Here is a 17,531-nt window from a genome sequence, read left to right on the forward strand (position 1 = left end):
AGTAAGTAGTTTAAGCTTAAAAACGGAGTGTACCTGAAAAATCAGAAAAAAAAAACATGAAATAGTTTTTAAATTATTTTATTCAATGAATCAAATAATTCAATACAAATTGAACAATTAAGCGATAATTCCCTATTGATAGATGAGATCCTTTGAAATTGGTTGATGTACAATACAGTCGTATTTTATTGGAAAAAACCCTTTTTTCTAAAACCTGGTCTTCGGGGTAACTAAATTTGACGGTAGCACGCTTCCTTGGAATGATTATTGGGTCCTTACATATGAAGTTGATAGGTTGTCAAATAACAGTTTCAATAGTAACGTCAATCTTCACGACTGATTTCATTTTATGTTTCACGAGACACCTTTTAGGTCTCAGTATCGTATAGATTTCTCCATTGGCTCTAATGCTAACTGTACATGTTTCAAATATTTTTTAAAAATTGAAAAGTTGATTCAAATAAACTTTCATACATATATCATGTTTCAAGAAATGTTCAAATTTGATTTTAACTTAAAAAACCTAGACCAGTCCACGAAGATTGGAAAATCATCAAACCTTGAAGTCAAGAGCACATGTTTTCTACTTTCACTTTGGTGTTGTTGTTGTGCTGCAGTACTCCCTATCAACTAGATATCCTTCCTCTTTCCTGTCTTTGAATCTGTAAATAAAAATCACACATTTTTTCTACTTGGATACATCTTTAAATATGGCCAAAATTCAAGTTCAAAATTAAATGCAGCTGTTTAAAAAAAAAAATAAGAAAAAAAAGGAACTCTATTTTATTAGCCTCCATGTTTTGACGTTCACCCGCTCAAGAATATCAATACGATACTGGTACCCATTAGTCTTTGAAGTTGCTGTCTGTGGTTATATAGGGATATAATATCAATAACACCTACTTATTGGGCCTATGAGATTTATGCTGCAGTGTAGTATATTATTACGATTAGCATTGGTTCGGGCTATTTATTTTTTGCCCTGCTTTTAAAACACTGACAAGCCCTTAATGTGAAATGTTAACGACTTTCTATAAAGATCTTCAATTTCTAAACGTCAAGAAAAAGTAGATTATATAAAGAAACAGGATTTGGAACATGGACAAAAACAACACGTGAAGTTTAGAACGACTAGACATGCCCCAAGTCCAAGCTCGATCTGTCAATTCACTTCGATGTATTCTCCAAGTTTCTCGCACGCTAAAGAACCCTGTTGTGGTATTCAATATGAATATGTACCTTTGCGCTCCACCACAGGAGGCTAAATTGCCCGAATATATAGCTACCCCCATCCCTCTCTTTTTTTAGTGGCAATCAAAATTTGTCGACCCTATATATTATCCTTGTGTCCCATCTTTTTTTTCATTTCGACATCATCATTTCATGTTCATTTTGTCATTCATTTCATGTTCATCGCCTGAATATACTGATATATTGCTGCTCGGGCGTTAAACCTCAATAATCAATCAATCAATCAATCAATCAATCTGATATATTTTCCTGATAATAACGATTATGTTAGATACAAGTGTATTACATAGAAAATGTGACATATCTATATATGTTGATATCGTTTATTCATGTACTTATAATAATGTTTCAAAAATTAAATATTTATTCAACGAAATTACATCTACAACTAATAAGTGTACCGAAATTAACAACAACAACAAAAATAGAAATTATACACAACATTGGAAACAAATCTGTCACAAGAAACTGTAATTATGTATTGGTATGGTAAAAAATGTACATTATCGACAATACCTGCAATTGCATTGCTAACTCTGATGTCAAAGAATACATGGTTTAACAAAGAATGATATATCTTATCATTGTTGTCATTATTGTGGTGTTTTTGCAGGAAACGCACTGTGACATTCAGTCTAAACAACTTCTTTAGTTAAAGTCTCTACAATCTGGTAACTTTATTTTTATTCTAAGCACTAAATGTATGTATTACTATTATGACAATACATTTTCCGATACTGTGAAAGTACTTTAATTCGTGGATACCAATTTTCGTGGATTATTTAAAAAACACAAATTCGTGGATTCTTAAATTCATGGTTTTGAGATTTTCAGTATACACATTAATGTAAATATCCTTTTCGTTGGGAACAAAATTTCGTGGTTTAGCCTGCCCACGAAAACCACGGAAATTGGTACCCCACGAACAATAGGACTTTCACATTATGCATATTCTAACATATAAAACTACCAATGTAATGAATATTGCATGTCTAGATATGATGTAAAGTTAACGTGGTTCAAAAAGTACAGTGTCATTAGCAGCATTGATGCCAAATGCATAGGAAGATAAAGAAAATGGTTGTCTGCAAGAGGTACACAATAAATATCTAAACAGAGGTGCAATTAAAGGGTTCTAACATGTGCAATGCATAGAAAAAAATTAGTGTTTAAGGGTATGATGTCTTAATTGTCATAAATTGACACAATTTCGCGCTATTCGATATCAATTCGAGTTCGTTTCTGTTTAATTACAATATGTTTAACATGTATTTCATATTTTTGATACCAAGTTGCGGCGATTTTCTTTTGCGAAATTAGCGCAAAAAGTGTGTATCAGAATAAATAAGTATACTTCAACAAAGCAAACAACGTAAAAAAGTCATCTAATAAAATATTAATTCAGTTTAAGCTTGGGTAAATTAATCTGCTTATCTATTGAAAACGAGCAATTCAAAATTTGTAAAAAAAAAAAAAAAAAAAAAAAAAAAAAAAAATCGAAAAAAAGGTATTTCAATTCTTTATGACTACGCACAAATACGTAAGAATTGAATTTAAAAAAAAAAACCTCATTCCTCATCGATCGGGTATATTCCCCGTCAATTACTAAATCGGAATTATCAATGAATATTATCGAAATTATATCAAATATGAATTTATTTAAATTATTAGCATTGGTTCAATAATATCACACTGAAAACAATCATGACTTGCTATTATATTCATTTCAGGTGTATCATTCTATGGTAAGGCTGCAAGTTATATAATGTCGCTGTTGAAGAAGGGTATTCACCCAAAATTTCCTCAGCAGTGTTTAGGTAAGTTTATACATAGAAACAATGCTAAGGCTTCCAAAGTAATAATTCATGGCAATTGGTGGAGGTGATTCATGTTGTAGACAATTATACTTAACAGAGGATGATTTTTTTTGGTTCTCATATGAGTTTTTTATATATACTTTGTATACATATTAGGGTTGTCAATTTTATTTAGAATGACTTCTCCTGTACTTGCTCGGTACGCCGGGATTACCACAAGTGAGGACAAAACAAATTTATTAGAAAATGCTGAGGCGCATGTTTGTGCAACAAAAACAATATCATGATACAAATACAATAATAATTCAACGTTTTTAGAAATTCAAGTTGCAACCCTGTGTAAAGAGGTTTGACAGACGTAATAAAACATTTCTGGATAGTTCTGGTTTCGACTAAGATTTGAAATGTTGTAAATATGTTAATGTAATGGATTTCGAATTGAAGATGATTTGGTCAAACAAAAAAAAAGCTAGACAATTACGATATAAACTATGGAATCAATAGTTTTTCATGTTAGATCAGGTTCATCACAATCAAATCTTTGTCTTTTCTGAGTTTTTCATAGATATAAATTTCTCGGCTTTGGTATGGGTTTTAAAAGAAAACGTATCTACTTCTGTCCAAAATTGTCATTTTCGTAGCGTTTAGTGCTTTCGTTCATTTATTTCTAACATTTAATGTGTTCAATACCATTGTCACAATCTGAAGTTTTCCCTCTACAAACAGCTGATCACGAACCAGTGAAATCTTTTCTCTTTCTTTGCATTTTTTTGTACTGGATAAAGTTTTTTTTTATTTTATTTTCGAACTTCGCTGAAAATTGTTCACTGACCGAAAATTTGTTCCTTTCAATTTGTAACAGTTTTTCATGACTAACTGGTTATCTTTCATTGAAACAAATTTAGCGACGATTAGTCGATCGCAGTTATTCTTTTTGTTTCCAAAAGGGTGTACAATCATGAAACTTGCCTCAAAGTTTATAGTTGATATGATTTTTTGTCACGGCGCTCTCTTGGTCCTCCTCTGTTTCAAGTTTTATTCTCGACACAATGATATTATTATTCATAGGCCGCCATTGTAGCTCGCCTACATCACTTTCTAGACAGTTCAATTTCACATCAACTCTTTTCATATCGACTTTAATTTCCCCGTGACTACTGCTTTATTGTAAAGATTTTATCATTGACACGTGTACAACGACACCCATCTGTTCTTCAACAAGTTTGTTTCTGTTATGCATATATTTGCATTTATTTTCAGTATTTTCACATTGAATCTAAAACTGAATCTTATTTAGCCACTAGCTGCATTATTCGTGAAGCTGCCCGTTCAAATTTTTTGCTTCGATTCTGAAAATCTGATACAACAACTAAAAGAATTCAATATTGTGACATGTTTGCTCTCAAATTCCTTAATTTCCTACATTTGGATTTAAAACGTTTCTTAGAACACTAAATTCACCAAAATGAACCATGAAGAACAATCGAATTGTCATGGATCGCGTTAGCAGCGGCAGTTGCGTCGTGAAATAAACAGAAAAAAAGAGTTTTTTTTAATTAAACATTATTTGTAGACCATAAATACCGTAAAACAATGTTCTATCATTCCGCATGGATTCCATTCCATTTATACAGCAAGCTTCTTGGCCTGTAACATTACTATAAGTATATCCAGATTTTCGTAGGAGCGGATAAACATGAACGTCCTCAGACAACAGATCTTGGTGATCTATAGACCCCTACATCTCTGATATAAAGCTAGACTATGACGTTATGTGTTAGATAAAATAGTACACTATAATTAGATCAGTACTTGTTTTACTTTTTGTAAATAAATAGCAATTATGTAACAGGGGGAAACTGTAAGTTGTTTTTGACATTTTTCTAACTAACACTTTACGGCATTTAATAAACTCCTCTGAATGCTGTGAATGAGCTCAAAATAGACAAATCAATTATTAGCATAATTGATAATCAAACAAAGATATTTACGGCTACGTCTGAATATTGGTCACTGTCTCGAGACAAAAATTGAGGTTCGTCACGGGATATTTTATTTTGATTAGATGGACGAAGATAACATGTTTCTCAGTTTGTTCACAATTATTTCCGCTGTAGAAAATATTTTTATCAATAGAACTGGTGATGTCGGAATGGATGACGCACTTTCAGCTAGGATTTCTAAGTGAAGAAATCTTATCACCCCCCCCCCCCGAATGTAAGAGGGTTAACATCTGTGGTCACACTATCCGCTATTTAAGTTTGTATTTCAGAATCTTCTTCGTTGCAAGATTTTCCGATGACTGATGATAAAGAAATTCATTCGCACTCGGCTCTTCTCTGACGTATTGTTTTCGGTTCATCGTCGTTATCTGTTGGAGTCTCATATTGTTTCAACGGCGGGATTTTATTTAATTTTGATTCAATGTTACCTTCTGCCACTTAACGTCGTTAGTTTTTGTTTTTGTGCCATTCCCTTATATTGCGGGTCAATAATGCTGGCTAGAACGTGTGTGGTTTGTCCGATTTTGCTGTCATTTGGCCTAATGGGACGCTTTAATTCATCCCCGATACATTTCTTTACTTTACTTACGAGTAATCGAACTAGCATCATCGGATGCTTTCAACGTTTTCTTCAAAGAGTCCGCATACTTTGGGGTAAATCTGTAAGGCAAAGACTTTTGATTCAGTGCTCAAGTATTTTGTAACATCAGACAGATATTTCAGCACAAGGGATATGATCTACAACCCATGATTTTACGGTAACATATCTATCGGTTTTCGTAGTGTCAGTCAATACACGGCACTGTTCAACAAGACTTTCTAGCATAAGTTTAGTCGCGTTCCATCTTGTAACGTAACCATATCTTGGATCAGTTTATGTTGAGGCATAACACCTACTTTCTGTCGTTTTCATAATTCGGCTGTTAGTGTGCTTCAAATTTAGAAATGCCCAACTAGTTTTCGACACTTTGCAACAATCTTCCTTCGATACGGCGACGATTTCGATTGTGGGTTTAATACGTGACTGAAGCATTGGCCATAACAGCCCAGATCATTGCATTCTGTGCATTTAGCCCCAGCACATTCCATATTTCTTGCGTTGCCATGGATCACAGTGTATATTTTGCCTTCCATTCCGACTTAATTTTGACTGCAATGGTCTCCCCGTTATCATGGGTACACAAAACATTTGATGTTATTTACTATTTATAGGTTAAATGACGTTCTGACATTCTATTACTGACAAATTGTGTCATTTGATGTGGATGTCCACTCATCGGTTGTCAACGAAACAAACTGCACGGATTGAAGATCCTGAACGAGATTATATATCTGTTCTTCTTACTCGATGGGTGTTTTTCTAGAAAATCAGAGGACGCTTAATCTACCGGTGTACGTAGTACATGCTCCCAGTTTTAAATGGAGTCCGAGTTTCTCATTTACTTTTGTTACTTCGTAGGCATTATTTTTGGTTATTTTGGTTATTTTATGTTCTTTGTTGTTTTTCTGTTTTCCATGTCTGGTCTTTTTTTTTTAATTTCGCCAGAATCTTGGATCCTATGATTACTCTTTCTATTCTAGAACGTTTGGTGTTACTGGACGGCACCTTGTAGCTCATGTATTCATGAGGTTTAGAAAACCTTCTCTTTGCTTCTCTATGCTTAACGACAGGTAGTCCCTGACGGTCATATCGGAAAATGCCAGCTTAACTCCGTTGTAGTCCACACGTTCTGGTTTTCTTCACAAAACTAGAGTTTTGATAACATCTACAGTATTGTTTGCGTACTCATTTAGATGTGTCCTACGTAGATGGTGTGCAGTTCCTCAACAAAAAATTTATTCAGCATCACAAAGTTGACATTTTATAGCTTTACCATCATTACTTCTTTTGAAGAATTTCAAAACAGATTTTGGTGGCAGGTTAAATGTTATTTTAACTTAAGGTCATCAAAACAGTTGGACAGCTATGGGGTTATTATAACTCACTATTCATAATTAATAAAGCGTGCTTGCAAAGGTAATTGTAACAGGATAAATGTTTTCTAATCAATGGCAAAATGTTCGATTAAAATAACAATTGTATGACCTCTTCCTTAAAATCGATCGCCGTATCTTATGAAAGAGACAAGGGTGGGAAAAACCCAAACAAGAATATTTTTATAGCTGAAATATTGCTGCTCGGACGTTAAACCCCAACAAACAAACAATATATAGGTTCAAGGGTCAAAACACATTTAAATGAAAAGACTTCAAAAAGGGTCTACTGTAGACAGTTGTTCGCATTAAAGCATTTGTAGATAGATGTCACTGTTAAACGGGTAGCTAAACTGCTTCTCAATACTTAGGCCTATCGAGCGATACTCGAGTACTCGTTGACATCTCTTATATATAATATAACATATCGGTATTCTTAAAGAGTAAAATACATCAATCTCCAAAATAAATCAACCAAATCAAGTTTATATGTTAGCATTATCTACATTATAATTTTCTCCTAAGTATAACGAAAAATGAAAAACTCAGACTAATTATGAGAATTGCATGTATTTTTTTTTCTGAATTAGAAATGAATTGAATTTGGTGAGTTTTTGACGTACACGAATCGCCTTTTATAAAGTCTGCTACTTACACGAATTTTCCATTTATAGGTGGTAGGCCTACTGACTGTGGCGACCTCCCAAAGGAATGCAATAGTGGTGTCTATACGATTTTTCCTTGGTCTTCACGTGCATTCAATGTTTACTTAGAAATGGAGAAAGATGGAGGCGGGTGGACGGTGCGAATAAATTATTTACTTTATCATTTTAAAGAAAACGATTATTGGCTCATCTCAATTAAGTTGTGTTAAGCACATTTCCTGTCAGTATAACTTTCACTTGTTTCTTTGTTTGTTTGTTTGTTTGTTTGTTTTTTTTTTTTTTTTCGTTTTCGTTTTTGCTTTTTTTGTGGGGGAGAAATAACTATGAAACAACACAAGCCACACCAATAGAATTGTGAATTAACATTGAAAACGGTAACCAAGTCGAACTATTGTCTTATAAAATGTTATATCATAATGTATAGTTTTACTTTGATTTTTTGTAGATAAAAGAAAAGGCACTTCTTTTAAGTAACACTGTCATGATTTACATTTAAAATAAGATGATAACAGTTTTTTACAATCGTAGGTTTGAATTGTTACCGCTTCAAGCAATCATCTGCCTGTCGCGTCATTCTTGTCGTCAGAAGGTTGTGTCAAAACAGTTCGTTCATGTATTATTTGCTTTTTAAAATTATCTGTAACTTCAAACAATATCGAAACACTTGATGTATAATTTTCTGTTATTTCAATTCAAGGTTATACAAAAGCGTATAAATGGGCACACTGATTTTTACCGCGGGTGGAATGCATACAAAAGTGGCTTCGGTGATTTACGTAGAGAATTCTAGTTAGGTATGTTTGCAGTATGAAGCAAAGTAAAAGAACCATGTCAGAACTTACATTGTTCCACTTCAACGTGCTCAAGATGCTCTGTATTTTTACGACAGTAATTCACACAGGTATATTTTCTAGATCTTCCCATTTAGTCCGCAAGTCTAAAAATAAACAAAAAACTTCATAAAAGAACTTTCAAATCGGATGTACATAGGCATTGTATTAAAGTTTGTAAGAAACATAATGGGTACTGCGATCGAAAAAATGATAACTAGGGAGGAAATATTTTAAAAAGGAAAATGTGTACAATTGCTCGTGAAATAATCATCTTTTAATGTTTAGTATCCCTACTACACAATGAGCTATGGCATGATCCATGTTACGCTGAAGAAATTCCCAAAGTCAGTCAGGTCAAAATAGGAATGACCTTTGGATAAAAGCATCCCTTATAATTATTCCCTAAAAGTTTTTTTTTAAAAATACTCATCTTAAATTTTCGGGTTTATATGCATGCAAGTGTATTTTGAACCGATCATCCTAGAAGTTTGCTAACATCTTATCGTCATTCGATTCATTCTGATTAGTTGATTAATCAGTTAAAACTTGTTAAACTTAAGGGAACAAATTCACAAGCTTACGTCTCAGTACAGTTATGAAATCAGATTTGACCTAATATATTGGGAAGGCAATACGGCGTTCGCAAAATACAAGCATTTTGTAGTAGGACGAGAATCTAAAAACTTTGCCCTTGATGTGAACGGTTATAATGGAACGGCAGGTTCGTTATTATAATTTGTGTTTTCAGTTTTTATTAACAACTCGGTGGGTGTTTCTAGGAAAGCATAGGACGCTTTAGCTATGTAACGGCATACCTGTTCCATGCTCCCAGTATTTAATGGTGTTCGAGTTGCTCATTTACCTTTTTTCTTTGTATTTTGGTTATTTTCTTGTATTTCGTTGTACGTGTCTGTTTTCCCTGTCTAGTCTCTATCCCTGGATTGCATTCTTTAGATTTCCGCTAGAATATTCGTTCACTTCTTATGTATTTTCAAGTTTAAACTAACCTTTGCGCCGAATGTATTAAATTGTTCCTCAATGGTTGTAAATTTAAAAAAAAAACATGGAGTCTTCTTCAGTAATGAGTGGTTAAAACTGTTCAACGTACTTCAGATGGTAAAATCTAAATAAGGATTGGATTAAATCAAGAATAGGCTGAAGAAGAATTTCCCATTAAATCTATTGAAAGAGTAACAAGGGAACCAATGTTATAGCGGTAATCAAAAAAATGAAATCCAGGGACAAAGACCAGACATGGAAAACAGACATTCACAACAAAGAACATAAAGTAACTAAAACCATACATACAAAGCAACAAAAGCAAATGAGCAACTCGGACTCCACTAAAAACTGGGAGCATGAACCAGGTGCACCGGTAGGGAAAACGCCCTCTGCTTTTCTAGAAACACCCGCCGAGTTGCTCATAAAAAGTCAAGTCCGGGGTAAACAAACGAGGAAATGAAAACTATGATCCGTAGAATAAATCAGTTTTCATGGTGCAGATGGATACACCATAACGATCCACGAGTTCATGATGACGACCATAAAACTTCTGTAGTGATGACTTCAATCTTGTAGCAACATAACTCTGTTCCAGAAGCCTATTCGTTAGAGTTCTAGTGCGATACAAAAAGTCTGCGCAGTTTCGGCAAGCTCTTGCATAACGTGTGAGTTGTGATATGAACACTCCATACGCAGGTGCTGAAGGGATGTTGCCACAGATGAAAAGAAAGTTGACAATTCTGAATGAAAAGTCATCACGTTTGTCGTAAAGTTTGGTTAATAGTTTTTTTTTAACAAACATCAATGCCCTCTAAATAACAAAGCCCCGTGCTTTTGAATGGAGGGCTTGGACCCATTCTCGTGAAATCACGAGTCACATGACGAGACTTACATACCATATAACAGATCGCTGGTTATAGTCACATGCATTTTTACTCTAAGAATTGGACAAAATGCGTTGTGAAATAACAAACTCCTTGTTATTCTACATAAAAATTGCCATTTTTGATAGCTTTAACTTTCACCGTACGCTATATCTGTTTTATTGTATGTGTAGGTGATGCATTTAGTTACCAAAATGGAATGAGTTTTACAACAAAAAACAGAGACAATGACAAGGACAATAGTCAATGTGCCAAATCCAAAGTTGGTGCTTGGTTGTATGATGGATGCACTTTATCAAACCTAAATGGGAAATACCTTCATAAAAGACATCAGTTATGGCAGGGTTTATATTGGGAAAAGTGGAAAGCAAGTACATATTCCCTGAAAGCAACAGCAATGATGGTACGACGCGCAAGCCATTGATCACATTCAAGAATTGAATATCAATAAACATTGTCTAAACAATATCTCGCACAAGCTTTGTTCTTTATTGTCGCAAGGAATCAACGATTGGTTGAAAATAGATTTTTTGTGAATGATTCACTTCCATATAACTGACTTAAACTCTTATTTACCAATCAAAATATTTGTGCATATCTGAATTTTATCAAGTATTATTAATATTTAGAAAAAACTTAGTAAACGTTGATATCCTTGGTTGATTCTTTACCAAAAAAGTAAAGTATTTGCTATTTGCTTTAATACTGACAAAATTTAATTCAGTCGTATTAAGTAGAATAGAAAATATTTAAATTAGGAAAAAAAACTCATTAATTTATACATTTCTCCATTTCCGGTAAAGATTATATGTGGTTAAATGGCAGGTCAATCAATGAAGAGCAAGGGGAAATTTCACGCGGGAACCGGTTTTTTGATAGCATAATTTAAGGTATAAAATCGATTTCTAAAGCAAAACAATACTCTTATTTTCTAAAAACAGAAAATTAGCGTCGATTATGATAATTTTGGAAGGCCAACAACGTTTCAGACAAAAGTTTTCTTATACGAGTTACTGTTTATGTTTATTTTGGTACCAGTTTCTGTCCAGTATGGCTGTATGATTTTGAAAGAATTCGGAATTTCCAAATATGGAATATTCTCTCTATTCTAGCTACTACTTTGTCTTTCTATCCATTCATCTTCCCCAATGCAAACATAGGTAATCCGACTTCCACATATGTACTGTATTGGTCATGTTGGACACTGTACATTCGTATACATGCACACATTATACATTGATTGAGAAGAAATTTTTTATTGTATTTTAAAGTATAATGAATTATAAAGTAATTTGTTGATAGTATCACTGCAATAAAACACAATAAATTACGACATAAATTAAAGGAAACAAATGGAAATGTATTGCTTAAAAAACAGCAAGCACCAAAATTATAAATCAAATTGAAAAAGATAACAATAAAAAATAGAAAAAAAATGTGAGTAATTTTCAGTAATTTTTTCATTTCATAAAATGCACTTTTTGACTTTCAAATTGATTTGAACCAAAATTTAAAATATGAGGTGCACAATAAGAATATGTAATAAAGATTCTGTGAAAGTTTCATTAAGCTCCGTCAAGTTGTGTAGGAGGAGTAACTGATGATATGTATCCCCGCGTAACGTCAGGAATGAAGGAAAGACACTATAGGTTACAGACCACCAATTCAACCAATGAGCATTTGGAACGTACGCAAAAATAATCCTACGCAGAAATTACCCCTGTTCCTCATAGTGCTGTGAAAAAAGTTTTCATCTCATTTAAAAAATTGAAACAGTTTCTGAAAGGAAAAACATTTCTGTACATTTTATAGGTGCATTTTGCTTCTTGTGATGTGAAGCCTAATCTCCATAATGATTTCTAAATATACCCCTATCTTGTGAAAACACTGGGATTTCCCATGCTATTTATAGACACTTGACTTCCGTAGACCAGTACTGCACTGCAAGTCGGCTAACCCCACATGCCATTCTGAGGATTGTGAGCTGACATATGTAGAATAATGCTGATCCTCTGCAGGTTAAAGTTAAGGTAAAGTCCAGAGAAGCCACCGAATATTGTGACATTAGCATAGGAGCCTATGGAAAGTGGAATTAGTGGTTTCTAGCCTATATACCCTTTATGATGGTTTGAGATATATATCAGTAAAGAAGGGCGATGGAAAGGGTAAAAGGTAGAATGAATAACAATGGAGCCGGTCATTAAACATTTTAGTATTACCAGCAGTCCAATCAACTGATAACTGTTTTTTTTACATATAGTCAAGAATAGTTCCTAACGATCTCGAGTTTTAAAAAAGCACAAAAAGTGCAACTATAATGGGAATAGGAACAAAAACAAAACCTGCACAAAAAAGTCATAGAAAAATAATAATAACTCGTGTCCCGTCTCTCGGTACAGATATATAGACTTCTTTCATATCTGAAAATGTACGACATATTCCAAAATTATTTATCAAATAATCTCACGTTGGTTTATACTGAGCAATGAACGATCAATCTATTGATTATGTTTGTGTTGATACTGTATGCAAATGTGTCAACAGTAATATTACATCCATTGATTTTATAGATTAGCAAACTGTTAATAGAGAAACAAAATGAAATGTTATACCTTAAACGATACTACTATACTGTTACGCAAAAACGAAATTATTGTTCGTATTTTTACAATGTTGACAATGTCTCTAATTTTACTATGTGTAGTTCAACTAAATAATGAGATACAATATTCTTGCTGCTGTTTTTGTGATTGTTTTAAAGAACTTACAATGTCATTTGACGTCTAAACAAAACACTCTGTTTATTCTTCGCTGTCTGGTAACTATGATTAAAATTTTAAGTGGTAAGTAAAAAAGAGTCTCATGATTTCGACTCGCATCCCGCGTAGATAAAATTCCTTATGGGGAATTCAACACGATACTTCAATAGCCTTCTATCAAATGAAAAATCAAGCTTTAGATTAGAACAATTAATGTTAAAAACTCTCCTTGTGGCGGAGTATTCCTTTTGACCACCTAATGTTAAAAGTAATCGGTCAAAAGGAGAATTCTTGTTGTTTTTTTATTATTATTATTATTTAAATTGCGCGAATAGAATACTGATATTATTTATGTTTTTATTATTCCGAGACTTTTTAAAGCTCTGAGCCCGTCGACGAGCGCAAGAACGAAAAATTGATTAAAGTATGTTCGTAATTATAGTTTAAAGTCGAACTTCCACCGAATACCACTTCGCGTGTGTTTTCTTTGTGTCCTTAATGAGCCGATTCTAGTGAAGCGAGAAACAAAAACATGGATTTTAAGAAATACATTTTGTTTACACATCTAAGTACATTACCATGGTTACAGCATCCTGTAAAACTCTTTTTTGAAATCAGAACTAACTACATTAAAGACTACTTTCTTTCGGGTATTTTCTTCTATGGGGATGCAGATAAATATATGGTATCGCTGCTGAAAAAAGATCTTAATCCCAAACCACCCCGTCGTTGTTTAGGTATGTAAATAATAATAGCATTGCCGTCGAAAGGCGAGTGCGTTGAAAAAGATCCCTTCTCCTTTCGTATTTTAAGAAATATAAAACTCATCAAACTCAATGCAGAAAGCAACAGAAGTGCCCAAAATTGTTCGTTTTTCAAAACGTCTTAATAACAGACTGCATCTCCAAACCCTGTCTCGCATCCAACTTTGCCTACATCTAGCGTAGTTTTGCCTCAAATAGATGACCAGTTCGTGTTTGACCTGTTTATTTTGTCCATAATTAAACATAAATATGTATATATAACATTTTTAGTACGTGCAATTTCGCTTGAAAAGAAACATGAAAGCCGCTGAATGGCACCTTACCAAAGGGTAGTCTAATGGATGTCTCGATGCTATTAAATTTCAGACGGTAAACCTATCGACTGTGGCGACTTACCAAAGAAATGTCCTAGTGGTGTCTATTAGATTTTTCATAGGTTTTCACGTGCATTCAGTGTTTACTGTGATATGGAGAAGGACGGGGGCGACTGGACGGTATGAATCTTAATTAATCCTTCACTTTAAAAAAAAAGTATTTATTTTAAACAAATCGGTTCTTAGTATCATATAATTGATTGACTCCGTTTTGTCAATTTCTAAACAAAATTATTTTAGAAATTTTAGAAAAAATGTAATGGTGTAATTAACGGCTATAAATAAAATGACATTTACCCTTTCGAGTCGGAGAATATAGAGTTAGGAGTGTCCGTCCGTCCGTACTTCCTTCCATCCATTACTCAGACGGGTACAATCTTTTATACTTTACTCCTCCTACACAATTGAATTGAATTAAATGAAACTTAAACATAATCTTTATTACATGTTAACATTCATATTGCACACACTCTTTTTCAATTCAGTTTGGCGGTCAAAGGATGTATGCCACTTAATGGGGGTGGGTACAATGTTGGGGATATCAGGTTAGTGAGTATAACTTGCAGTTTTCCAAGTTTCATTGATGCATATTTAAAAAAAAACACTAAAAAGAGTTATATTTTTTTTACAAAACTGGGTTTGGTCATAGATTTTTTTGTAATGCCTAGTGTTTTCATTTGCCCCCGCATGCTATTGGTGCCAACTTCTTGTATCTTTATTTGAAGCTATTGCATACGTAGTAATACGATCAATGCTAATTTAAATAACTTTGATGTTAGAACTTAATCAAAATCTATGGGTTTAATTTTTTAAATGATAAGTTTTGTTTTAAGGTATTCCAGAGGTGAAAAAAACGGATACACAGATTTTTATCGTGGATGGAACGCTTATAAGAATGGCTTCGGTGACTTGACCCGAAAATTCTGGCTAGGTAGAAATTATGATTTTTAAGCCTTTTGACTGAGAGGGTTTTTTTTTACGTTCTTGACTATCCTGGCATGACATTTTCCACATATCGTGAATTATTCAATTTCTTTATTTTTAAACGGAAGCATATTAATATGAGATATCAAATAATATATTGCAAGAGAATGCATTGTGGGTATAGTTTTATTGCACTTAAAAAATCCTTAATTCTTTTTTTTTATATTTTAGGTAACAAACACATTCACAAGCTTACCTCACAAGGTGATTATGAACTAAGTATAGATCTAACAGACTGGGACGACAAAACAACGTTCGCTAAATATAAACATTTTGTGGTCGGACGTGAATCAACTAACTTTGTGTTGGGCGTCAGTGGATACTATGGTACTGCAGGTACGTAAATGTATCTACATGTATAGAAAAGGGTTTTTATATTATTTTACACTCTTAGCCATTAAACGTCTCAGGAAACCATTACTTACAAATAGGAGGGGAATATATTGGTTGGGGTTTCCGTCTTTCCTTCGAATTCATCCTTCCTTCCTTTCCTCTTATCTGCTACTTCTTCTACACCATAGAATGAAACAGAACCCACTTTTACAGAATCTTTATAACGTATTGCCATTGTGCATCTCTTATTTAAGATTTTGATTTAGTCAGTTTGGGGGTTTCACATTAACTAAACATGGGTTTGTCGTTCATAAATATGCGTACACGAGGGTACCTTTCTTTTATCTATTACAACTCCTACAACATTGAATTGAATTTAATGAAACTTTCACGGAATCTTAATAACATATTAATATTGTGCATCTTCTGTTTTAGATACAAATTAATTTGGAAGTGAAAATGTGAATGTTATCGAATCGGGGAATATGGGTATTAATTTAGTGGGCAGTGCTTGCAGTTTTTATATTTTAAGATTTAAATTCATTTTTATGTAAAAAATGAGTTATGTTTTAGATAATTAGTCTCGTGTGGCAATTATGTTATAATGGTTAAACATACTAGGTGTTATGTCATAAAATGACCCTTTTTTCTAAAATGTACATGTACAAAAGATTAACTAAAATTAAAAGTCACGTGTCCGTCCGCCCGTATGTCCGCCCCGACGGTATTCGATTGATAACTTGAGAACAGATTAATGATTTTTCTTAAACTTTGCACGGTCGTTCAGTACCATGTAATACGGGTAAAGTTGAATTTTCAGCAAAGTCCAAAATGATTTTTTTGGGGTTAGGCCATTTTGAACATTTTGCCATTCCCATTTTTCACCATTGCGTGTCGGCGTATTATGCTCCATTAACACCCTCTTTTTTATTCTATAGAAAGGTATAAAAAACGACCGGATAATACTTACGGTGGTCGTGAAGGAGGTGGTCAAGACTTTTATTCAATCGTTTCCGTTCTGGTGTACAACCGGTGTAGACCGCTTCGAAAGCTTTCAAACAATGAAAGAAGATGATATATTTGAAATATCAACATTGGACATATCAAATGTGTCAGGTATTGACCAGGTTGGAAGAAAAAGTATCAGGTATTCTAATAATCCAAACCTGGACATTTCAGTAGGAGTTCAAAAAGGACCTTAATGTCAGTGTATTGTAGACGATTCTTTGTGACAATTGATAGGTTGTACTATTGCCATAATAATTGCTTTCTGGATCACACAGGACTTCCGTAAAATAAATAAGGATCTCATGATGGCACTTAGTTGCATCAGTGCAATAAAAGGATGAGACAAATTTCAATAAAGCTTATATAAAATATGAAATAAATATAAAGATTTTACAATCATCCTTGTATTCATTTACACAATGCAATCAGTTGTAACAGTTGCAGATACGTAAAACGTGTTTTGAGTACCTAGAAAGTGTTATGAAATTTGTTCACGACCATGTTCACGATCTGCAATTTTCTTTGTCATAATTGAATACTAGTATGTAAATAGCTGATAACCAAAATAATGCTCATTTCGTTTAAAGAAGTGATTTGTTCACATTGTTTCAGTGTTGGAACATGCAGGAGCACCACATTCTTTTAGCAAATCAGTGAAAACCTACCATTTTTTTCAAAATCATAACTACAGTGTAATAATCCAATATTAGTAAAATATGTCCTCCTTTAATAAATAATTGTTCACGATACTAAAACGTGCGCGATCTGGCAGCAACATTGATATATCTCGCTTGACAGTGTGACGGGATGAAAAGGGTATTTCAGAGATCGATATATAATATCATTTGATCCTCAGTACATAGCAAGTACATATAAACTT

At 33.4% G+C, this 17,531-nt stretch overlaps 1 pseudogene across 1 annotated transcript; it reads left to right on the forward strand.

The window, feature by feature from the left end:
• The first annotated feature begins 2,974 nt into the window (after nucleotides 1-2,974).
• Nucleotides 2,975-11,018, forward strand: LOC148607565 (ficolin-2-like; annotated as a pseudogene). Its single transcript, XR_015915355.1, has 4 exons — nucleotides 2,975-3,068; nucleotides 7,720-7,847; nucleotides 8,408-8,611; nucleotides 10,603-11,018. The product of XR_015915355.1 is annotated as a ficolin-2-like (transcript).
• The last annotated feature ends 6,513 nt before the right edge of the window (nucleotides 11,019-17,531 follow it).

The sequence above is a fragment of the Perna viridis genome, chromosome 9 (assembly GCF_037379345.1).
Source record: "Perna viridis isolate PV_CMFRI_1.1 ecotype Kerala chromosome 9, ASM3737934v1, whole genome shotgun sequence".
Taxonomy (NCBI): Eukaryota; Metazoa; Mollusca; class Bivalvia; order Mytilida; family Mytilidae; genus Perna; species Perna viridis.